The sequence below is a fragment of the Bison bison genome, unplaced genomic scaffold, assembly GCF_000754665.1.
Source record: "Bison bison bison isolate TAMUID 2011002044 unplaced genomic scaffold, Bison_UMD1.0 scf7180017864535, whole genome shotgun sequence".
Taxonomy (NCBI): Eukaryota; Metazoa; Chordata; class Mammalia; order Artiodactyla; family Bovidae; genus Bison; species Bison bison.
Window position 1 is genome coordinate 14,024,791 of NW_011495084.1, and position 9,388 is coordinate 14,034,178.

The 9,388-nt window shown below is 41.6% G+C and overlaps 1 long non-coding RNA gene across 1 annotated transcript in view; it reads left to right on the forward strand.

Annotated features, from left to right (window-relative positions):
* Positions 1-4,637, forward strand: part of LOC104982632 — a 15,848-nt gene extending 11,211 nt beyond the window's left edge. Inside the window, exon 3 of the long non-coding RNA XR_824536.1 lies at positions 4,468-4,637. This is a non-coding gene — a long non-coding RNA (uncharacterized LOC104982632). The remainder of the gene's footprint in view (positions 1-4,467) is intronic.
* Positions 4,638-9,388: the final 4,751 nt, after the last annotated feature.

The window sequence follows — 9,388 nt, forward strand, 5'->3', positions numbered from 1 at the left end:
TTTCAAGAGTTTTTTTTTTTTTTTTTTTTAAATTCTTGTACATACTTTAATAAGCTGTTTTTTTTTTCTTTTATTTATAAGATGGATTTCAAAACCTTTGACATTTAGCTTTTTTAAAGACTTTTTTCTTTTATAACAATTATTTTAATTTTATTGGAATACGGCTGATTTACAATGTTGTGTTTGTTTCAGATGTATAGCAAAGTGATTCAGTTATACATGTACATATATTCATTCTTTTTTAGATTCTTTTCTCATATAGGTTATCACAGAATGTTGAGTAGATTTCCCTGTAATACACTTTTATAGTGCTCTTCTTTTTAAGGTGTACCTTGTTAAATTATCAAATAAGAGGACTCCAGACTTAAATTTGGTAATAAGGTTGAACCCTGACAAAAGTGGAAAGGAAGCATGTGATCAATGAGATACACTAAACATGAAGGAAGAGATACACCATGTTTCCCTAATGCTTCCTGTTGTGCTGGTTAACAATGTGTAAACCAAACCCCACCATTCACTCTCCAGTGGAGTTAGCTGTGACTCTCAGTTGAGAGTGAATTGAAGGATACCCAGGTCCCAGAGATGATGTGGTTGTGAAAAGAGCCAAGGCAGCCAAATGACAGATGAAGAATGTGATTAGTATATCCCAAGCAAAAGGCAGGTTTAGGTAAGCTTAGGCTTAGGGTTTGTACTTGTGTGTGTACACGTGTTAGTCACTCAGTTGTGTCCAATTCTTTGCAATCTCATGGACTGTATACTGCCAGCCTCCTCTGTCCATGGAATTCTCCAGGCAAGAATAATTGAGTGAGGTACCATTCTCTTTCCCAGGGGATCTTCCTAACCCAGGGATGGAACCAGGATCTTCCTGCAATGCAGGCAGATTCTTTACCATCTGAGTTACCAGGGAAGTCCAGGGTTTGTATAGATCTCATCATATAGCTAAGACTCACCAATATTTTATAATATCATGATTTACAGAGTTAAATTAGTTGGATGATATCAAAGGAAACAGAGGTGATGAAGGAGAGATCTGAGAACCAGAGCTGACCTCTAAACTTCCTGAGACATGAAAGCTACTGTATCTGCTTACATGAAGACTCAGACTGACCCTCACTTAGTGTTAAGCTTGTGTGCTTAGTCGCTCAGTTGTGCCCAACTATTTACAACCTCATGAACTGTAGCCTGCCAGGTTCCTCTGTCCTGGGGATTCTGCAGGCAAAAATACTGGAGAGGGTTGCCATGCCATCCTTCAGGGGATCTTCTCAACCCAGGGACCAAAGGCAGGTCTCCCACATTGCAGGCAGATTCTTTACCATCTGAGCCACCAGGGAAGCTGTATCTAAGCACAATATTGTGCTAATGGAATATCTCCTCCAAGTATAGAATGTCATCCTCTGCCAACCGAAGAATTTTTCTGAATTGTGAAAAATCACCATTTTCTCTCAAGTGAAAGATTTCATCTAAGAGTTTTTTTATTTGTGCATGTGGATTCATAGACATTGAATAGGATTTCCCAAATGGTGTGCTCCAAATGGGAAATATATAAAAATAATGATTCTCTTTATTTGGGGGGCATGAGGATTTGGGACACTTGCTTCTGGGTCAGTATGCTTTTTTCTATATATCCATCACTGTCTCTGTTCCATAGTCTGACAGAGGTGCAGAAGCACTAGCCATGGTGATGTGGTCCATCAAATGGGCCTGGAATCCAACCAGGTGGGGGTAACTGTGTGTGTAGCTTGAACTGGGCTTTTTGGCATTCCTGAGAATGTAGGAGAAAGAAATGAGGTTGGCTACAAGGAAGGGATTTATTGTGTGTTTATTGTACACTAGGATCTTTTATTTCCCTCTTCAGATGTTAACTTTTTGCTTAGGTACTATTTTCATCTTCTACAAACTTATATAAAGGGTTTGAAATGGCTGGCTATAAAAGATTTATAAATGTACATACATATAAAAATAAAAGTGCTCAGTCATGTCTAACTCTTTGGGACCCCATGGACTGTAGCCTGCCAGGCTCCTCTGTCCATGGAATTTTCCAGGCAGGAATACTGGAGTTGGTTGCCAGTCCCTTCTCCAGGGAATCTTTCAAACCCAGGGATCAAACCTGGGTCTCCTGCATTACAGGCAGATTCTTAACCATCTGAGCCACTTGGAAAACCAATATGTGTGTGTGTGTGTGTGTGTGTGTGTATAATAAAGCTATTAGAGGCGAACTCTTTGAATTGCTTTAGAATTTAGGGCCATGAAACCTGAACCTAACTCCAGAGTTTGTGAGAGCATTAGTAATGGGTCTTCAGTGGGTACCTCAGGAAAAATCCATTGACCCAGCTTCCATGGAGCCCTTCATTTTGATCTTACCTCTGCTTCCCAGGTTACCTGCCAGGCTGGGTTAGTCCTAAAAGGCTCTCACCTGGAATGGTTTAGTTGCTTAGTCTTGTCTGACTCTTTTGACCCTATGGATTCTAGCCTGCCAGCTTACTCTGTGCATGCGATTTTCCAGGCAAGAATACTGGAGTAGGTTGCCATTTCCTTCTACAGGGTAACTTCCTGACCCAGGGATCAAACCTGGGTCTCCTGCATAGTAGTCAGATTCTTTAACGACTAATCCACCAGGGAAGCCACCTGGGGAGAGCCAGATTATTGAAATGGGTGAATGTTATCCATCAAATGATGCAAGTCTGCTAAAACCCAGTAATTTGCATTTTTTTATAATTGACATTTTAGTAGTTTTTTTTTTCTTTTTTTGACAAACAGCAATACAAGCCAAGTGACCTAAAGGCTAGACATAGAAAGAGCTGGAAGGATCCCTCCCCATGAACATGAAGGCTGTAGCTTAATGGGATGCACAGTTAAGCCAGTGGCTGTAAGAAATTGTTTTCTAATAGGTCTAATAGGAGGGAGGTCAGACAGCCTTATTTTTCTCCACTTACGATTAGAATTTATTCCTTCATAGTTCCATCCTCTTCACTCTGAGTTTTGTTTTTTTGCTTTTTTTGATACCACAGCAGAGGCAGGGAGAAACAGGAAAAGCACATGGGTCTCCATCCAGATCATGTGGTTTGGTTCCAAAGGGCTCCTGGCCACAGAGTCACAGTTCTGGTTGGTTGTTCCTCCTGCCTGCAGCTGTGGCTCTAGGATTCCCTGAGCACAAACTGCTCCTCTCCTTCTCTAATATAAGCAGTACCTTCCTGGGAAACTTTAAGATAACCACTTACCCTCCCAACCTCACGTTTCTTATCTTAAAGAACAGCCAGTGTTAACTCAGACAAGCATCTCAACCTTCTCATCCCAGCTCCTTTTTGGTCAAAATTTCCATCAACTGTGATTACTGCCTGCAAGTCATTCATGCCATTCTTTCTATTTGTTAAAGAAGCCTATAAAATCAGTCATGAGTCTTAGATTTGTCTAAAAATATTCAGGTATTCTTTTCTGTGTTTCTCAGCACCCTGTGCAAATCACCATGGATTTGTATCCACCTGAGATCATTAGCTTCAAAGGCCTTAGCCCAGACTGGGTGAATCTGCAAGTCCCAGCACCCCACCCCACGTTCATAGCAGGCAGACAAGAAGTGTTGATTGCATTCTTTTTGCCTGATACTGTCCTCCAGGGTATCATACTTTTCCTGATAAAGATGGATGTGTAAATCAGCATCAACCAATGATTTCATTTTCCATTCTACCTGCTGTCTTTTTTAGACCAAGATCATTTCCCAAGAGAATGCCATCTCAGGGGATAATGTGATGATTAAGAGAATGTTCATGGAACTCAGCACAGAGCCTTACGTACAGTACATACATTGTAAATGGAATCTGGTGTTGTTGTAATAGTTAACCTTTGGAATGGACATTTTAAATACTTAGTATAATGATAGAAAGATGGCTGTATATTGGGGGCAAGCTTAAATATGTCATAATGGCTCATGACATGGGCTTGCCAGCTTCGTGACTTAGGCTTTGCAGTCTCCATCAAGTTGCTTTTCCTTTCCCTATGCCTCACTGTGTCCATTTATAAAATTAGATAATACTGTTACTATATATGTTACTCTGAATTTGTAATTAACCACTTTATCCCTACATGGATAGCTGAGGTGTCTGGATTCCTCATCTGTGATACATGCTCACTCATCTCTCTAGTAGATGAATCAACACCTGCTGACTCCTGATAGTTTGAGATGCAGCTCCTACTCTCTGAACCTCAAATAGTCTCATCTGTTAAAAGTAGTAATGCCTGCCTCAAAGGGCTACTGAGTGTATCAGAAGAGCTGATACCTAGGAAGTTCTTATCAGTGTTTGGTTCATTCAATAAACATCATGAGGACCACCTATAGTTTTATTTCTTTGGAAGGAAAACCATTCCCTGCTGTTTCAACAAATTTCAAGGAAAGGAGTTTAATTCTAACAAATCAACAAAGTTTATCTTTGAAAAGTATCCTTGACACGAAGGCCTCTATTTTCACTATTTCAGACATTTCTACTTGTGGTTGGTGTGATGGGCGTTATGGTGGCTGCAATTCCTTGGACTGCTATACCTGTGATTCCCCTTGGCATCATTTTCTTTTTTCTTCGGTGGTATTTCTTAAAGACATCACGAGATGTGAAACGCCTGGAATGTACAAGTGAGTACCAGGGCTCTCAGGTTGGGAGGGCAATGCAGGCTTTTCTCCATTCATACTGCAATTAACCAGATCCCTGAAACTCTGCAGACTGTTCTGTGGAATTTCTCACTGTCAATATTAGGTGATTGAAAGTTCTGGCCCCTGAGAGTAGGTTTTGGCCCTTAAGGCAAATGGAGCTGGTGGTGGGTCAGCTGCACTTTGCATTTTAGCCCAAAGAAGATGGATGTAAGCACCATGAGGCCAAGGACCATTTCTGTCATGTTCATGACATACTTCCTTACACAGCGTATTACTCTATTAATACTATTCTTAAAAGTATCTCATCATGTTGAAACCAATGCAGAAGGAAAACAGAGAATAGAATTGAAACATGTATATTATCAGATGTGAAATAGATTGCCAGTCCAGGTTCGATGCACGAGACAGGGTGCTTAGGGCTGGTGCACTGGGATGACCCAGAGGCATGGCATTGGGAGGGGGGTGGAAGGGGGGCTCAGGATGGGGGACACATGTACACCCATGGCTGATTCATGTCAATATATGGCAAAACCACTACAATATTGTAAAGCAATTAGCCTCCAATTAAAATAAATAAATTAAAAATAAAAAGAAAGCTGAGTGTTGAAAAATTGATGGTTTTGAACTGTGGTGTTGAAGAAGACTCTTGAGAGTCGCTTGAACTACAAGGAGATCCAACCAGTCCATCCTAAAAGAGATCAGTCCTGAGTGTTCATTGGAAGGACTGTTGTTAAAGCTGAAACTCCAATGCTTTGGCCACCTGATGAGAAGAGCTGACTCATTTGAAAAGACCCTGATGTTGGGAAAGATTGAGGGCAGGAGGAGAAGGGGACAGAAGAGGATGAGATGGATGGTATCACCGACTCAATGGACATGAGTTTGGGTAAACTCTGGGAGTTGATAATGGACAGGGAGGCCTGGCATGCTGTGGTCCATGGTGTTACAAAGAGTCGGACATGACTGAGTGATTGAACTGAACTGAAAGTTACCAGAAATGACAAGGAAAGGAAAAGATTAGGAAAAGGAAAGGAGATCTCAAGAAATGTATGTCAGAAGTAATATATTTGAAAAATACATTCTTTCACACATTCTAGTAAGTTGCAGTTGTTAAAAGTATTGAAAATATGTGTGTTAGTCGCTTAATCATGTCCGACTTTTTGCGATCACATAGACTGCAGCCCACCAGGCTGTTCTGTCTATGAAATTCCCTAGGGAAGAATACTGGAGTGGGTAGCCATTCCCTTCTCCAGAGGATCTTCCTCACCCAGGGACTGAATCCAGGTCTCCTGCATTGCTGGTGATTCTTTAATGTCTAAGCCACCAGGGAAGCCCTGCTGAAAAGATAAGCCCTGTTATTTTCAGGTTTGCTCTTTGTCATTATCAGGATTCGGAGTGACAGCACACTGTTTGTGTACCCCTTTCTCAAAGCTATTCATATAAATGATGCTGAAAATAATCCCCTAGGAGAACACAGGAGGGGGATATGTTCAATATGCATTTAATTGATTACTCCATTCACCTTCCTAGTTTTAGAATAATGGGGAACAGAGGTGTTCCTTGTGGTCCTATGGGTAAGACTCTGTGCTTCCACTGCAGGGGGCCACCACTTCAGTCCCTGATTGAGAAACCAGATCCTGCAAGGTGCAGCAAAAAACAAAAACACAACAAACAAACAAAAAAAACAGAATAGTGGGGAACACATTTTATGATTCATTAGTCTATTATATAGGTAATCACAGATGATAAAATAATCAAATTTGTCTTATTAATGCAAACATTTCATCAATATTAAAACAAAAATAAGGAAAATAGAGTGTTACATATTTTTTAAAAGTTGTAAAAACAATAGCCAAAAAGTGAGGAGAGAATATGTTTGCATCAGAGACCTAAACCATGAATAATTATTGCAAATTTATACCAACTTAACCTAGAAACCAAGCCAAGAATAGACACATTGAGTCTCATGCTTCTCTGTATCTACTAAGTGGGGAAAAAAAAAAAAAATCTCAGTTCATCCAGTCAAAGGAGTTGTTTTACTGTGGCATTTGTATGTTTTGTTTTTAATAATAAACACTTGAGGTACTTATCTTTATTTGCAAAAAGGATAGTGATCATCAGTTTCATAAAATCTGTAGAAGACATTTTCACTCATCAAGAGAAGCAGCTAACCTCCTGTGAGGTCGAGTTTGGCGAGGTGTTTGGATGGATTGGGACCAGTAAAGTCCAAGTGTGTGTCATTCTCCTATATGACTGAGTAGGATGGTAGGACCTGGGGATCCAGAAGAGAAAGTGATGAACTCCATCCAGTCTTCTCTGTAGACAGGGCTGCAGAACTTTTATGATTTGAGGCCACTCATGAAATGAGTCTTTCAACAGTCTTGTTGCAAAGCAGGTCTCTGGTACATTGATAGAGGGATTGTTCCAGAAAGAATATTTGACAGAATTTTTGTCTGGGGCAAGGGCCATTTCCCATTCATATGAAAGTGGAAAGATGGGTTCCTTCTGAGGCTTTTGTCAAGAAGCAGTACAGGATTTTCTCAGTATTTGATCTGGAGAGTCTGAGAACTTTGGCACTATGACTGTGGATTATCTGGATTTTTTGCACCCAGTAGGCTGCAACAAGTTAGACAATACATTTAATCCAGGTACCCCATCCTGCACACCTCAGATAACCACATGTGGTGACCAGTTGACTAGAATGTTTGTGTTCTCTCTCTGGGAGGTAGTGGTGGGGGTGTTCAGTCCCTCAGTCATGTCTGACTCTTTGACCCTGTGGACTGCAGTATGCCAGGCTTCCTGTTCCCAGTCCTTCACCATCTCCCAGAGTTTGCTCAAACTCATGTCCACTGAGTTGGTGATGCCATCCAACCAGCTCATCCTAGGGCTGAGTGGATGGTCACCTGGCCCCCAGCCCAGGCTGTCCTCCCCCAGCCCAGGGCTTCCCATCCCCTATGAGCCCCAACGTCTCACAGAAGGAAGCCTGCTCCTTCCTTCCTTATTGAACTGGGAACACTAAACACAAGAGGAAGTTCTGTGTCTTTACCTATTTGTACCTCAACCCCTCCAAACGTGCAGTGCCCAGGTGCACGTCTGTACTGACTGAGCTGTCACCAAGCATTCAGATCCTGGACTCAGGAGTGAGACCCTGAGAACAGTGTGGAGTTTCCCGCTTGGTTCTTCCCCATCATTTTATAAAATCTCTGTAGCCTCCTGTAACATGCATTACTAACTTCCTGTAAATAACCTCGTTGTACTAACAGGTCTTCTCTAAGTGATGCATGGGTAACAAGGTGATGTCAGTATTTCTTGCTGATACAACACAAGTTGTCACTCACCCCAGAAAGAGGTCACAGACTCGCTATGTGCCCTTGACAACAGCAAGTTACATCCTCATTTACAGCGGGGAATGAAAACCCCACCAGGAAGTGTCCTCCCTGCCTGGCAGCCTGCAGCCCACCTGTTCCCTGACAGGCAGGCTCCTGACCCTGGTGCTCGTGGTCAGTGTGCTCTTAGAAAAGATGGCAGGAAACGAATGGTCAGTGATGTGACACCAGACCCCAAACCCACATGAAGTCACTCAAAAGAAAATGGACACTAAGGCCAGTGTAAGATTCTACAAGATTGATGTGAGTGTCACTTGCTGCTGTGACCTCAGAACACCAAGACAGGTATCCAGCAGGCAGTTATAAAAATGTCCATCAGGTTCCTGGAGCAGAAGTCAAGACTATGCAAAGACTCCTCATCTGCCAAGTCCTGTGGGCACAAGGGCACTGCAGCACCAGGTGCTCTGTGACCCACACAGAGGCTCCTGGCACAGGTTCAGGGGGAGGCCTAGGACGGGGGAGACGGCAGACTGTCTGCTCCCTTACTCGTCTCACCCTGTCCTGTGTCTGGCTCTGGTGCAGGGTGGGGCATGTACTAACTCTATCCCAGCCCTTAGGTTACTCATCTAAGATGTAGACGGCCCACAAGTAGCTCATCAAAATCAGTGTGGTGAGGATTCTAAAGAGGAATTAAATTTTAAAATGCTACTGATTCAAAAATTAGTGAAGAGTAATTACTCACCCATGAAAAAGAATGAAATATTACCATTTGCAGCAACATTGATGGACTTAGGGAATATTATTATTAGTAAAGTAAGTCAGAGAAAGTAAATACGATATCACTTATATATGGAATCTAAAAACAATACAAATGAATCTGTACACAAAATAGACTCAGAGACATAGAAAACAAACAGTTGCCAAAGGGGATTGGGAGAGAGGGTAGAACAAATTAGAAGTATGGGATTAATAGACACACTGCTAGATAACAACAAGGAATTACTGTATAGTACAGGGAATTTTATGCAGTATCTTATAATAACCTTAATGGAATATAATCTAAAAAAATAACTGGATGACTATACTATATCCCTGAAACTAACACATTATTGTAAATCAACTATACTTAATATTTTTTTTTAAATGGAACAATTCCCACCTGGTGAGATGCCAGAAAAATTTAGATGGAGGCATGTTTTTAGAGTATCCTGATGAAAGAACAAGAATTTCTTTATCTAAATCTAGCTGTGATTTGAATTTGATCAAAGATAGTTTCAAGGAGAATCTTTAATTCCCATGTCATTAAAGTGAAGTGTGGTGTGAGCAGGAGTTTGAGGGTCACATGGAGGATTCCCTTTGGCGGGATGTGTGACCACAGATCCCAGGAGGCAGTGGTTTCCTTGCGTCCAGCCTCCCTGACTTTCTCTGC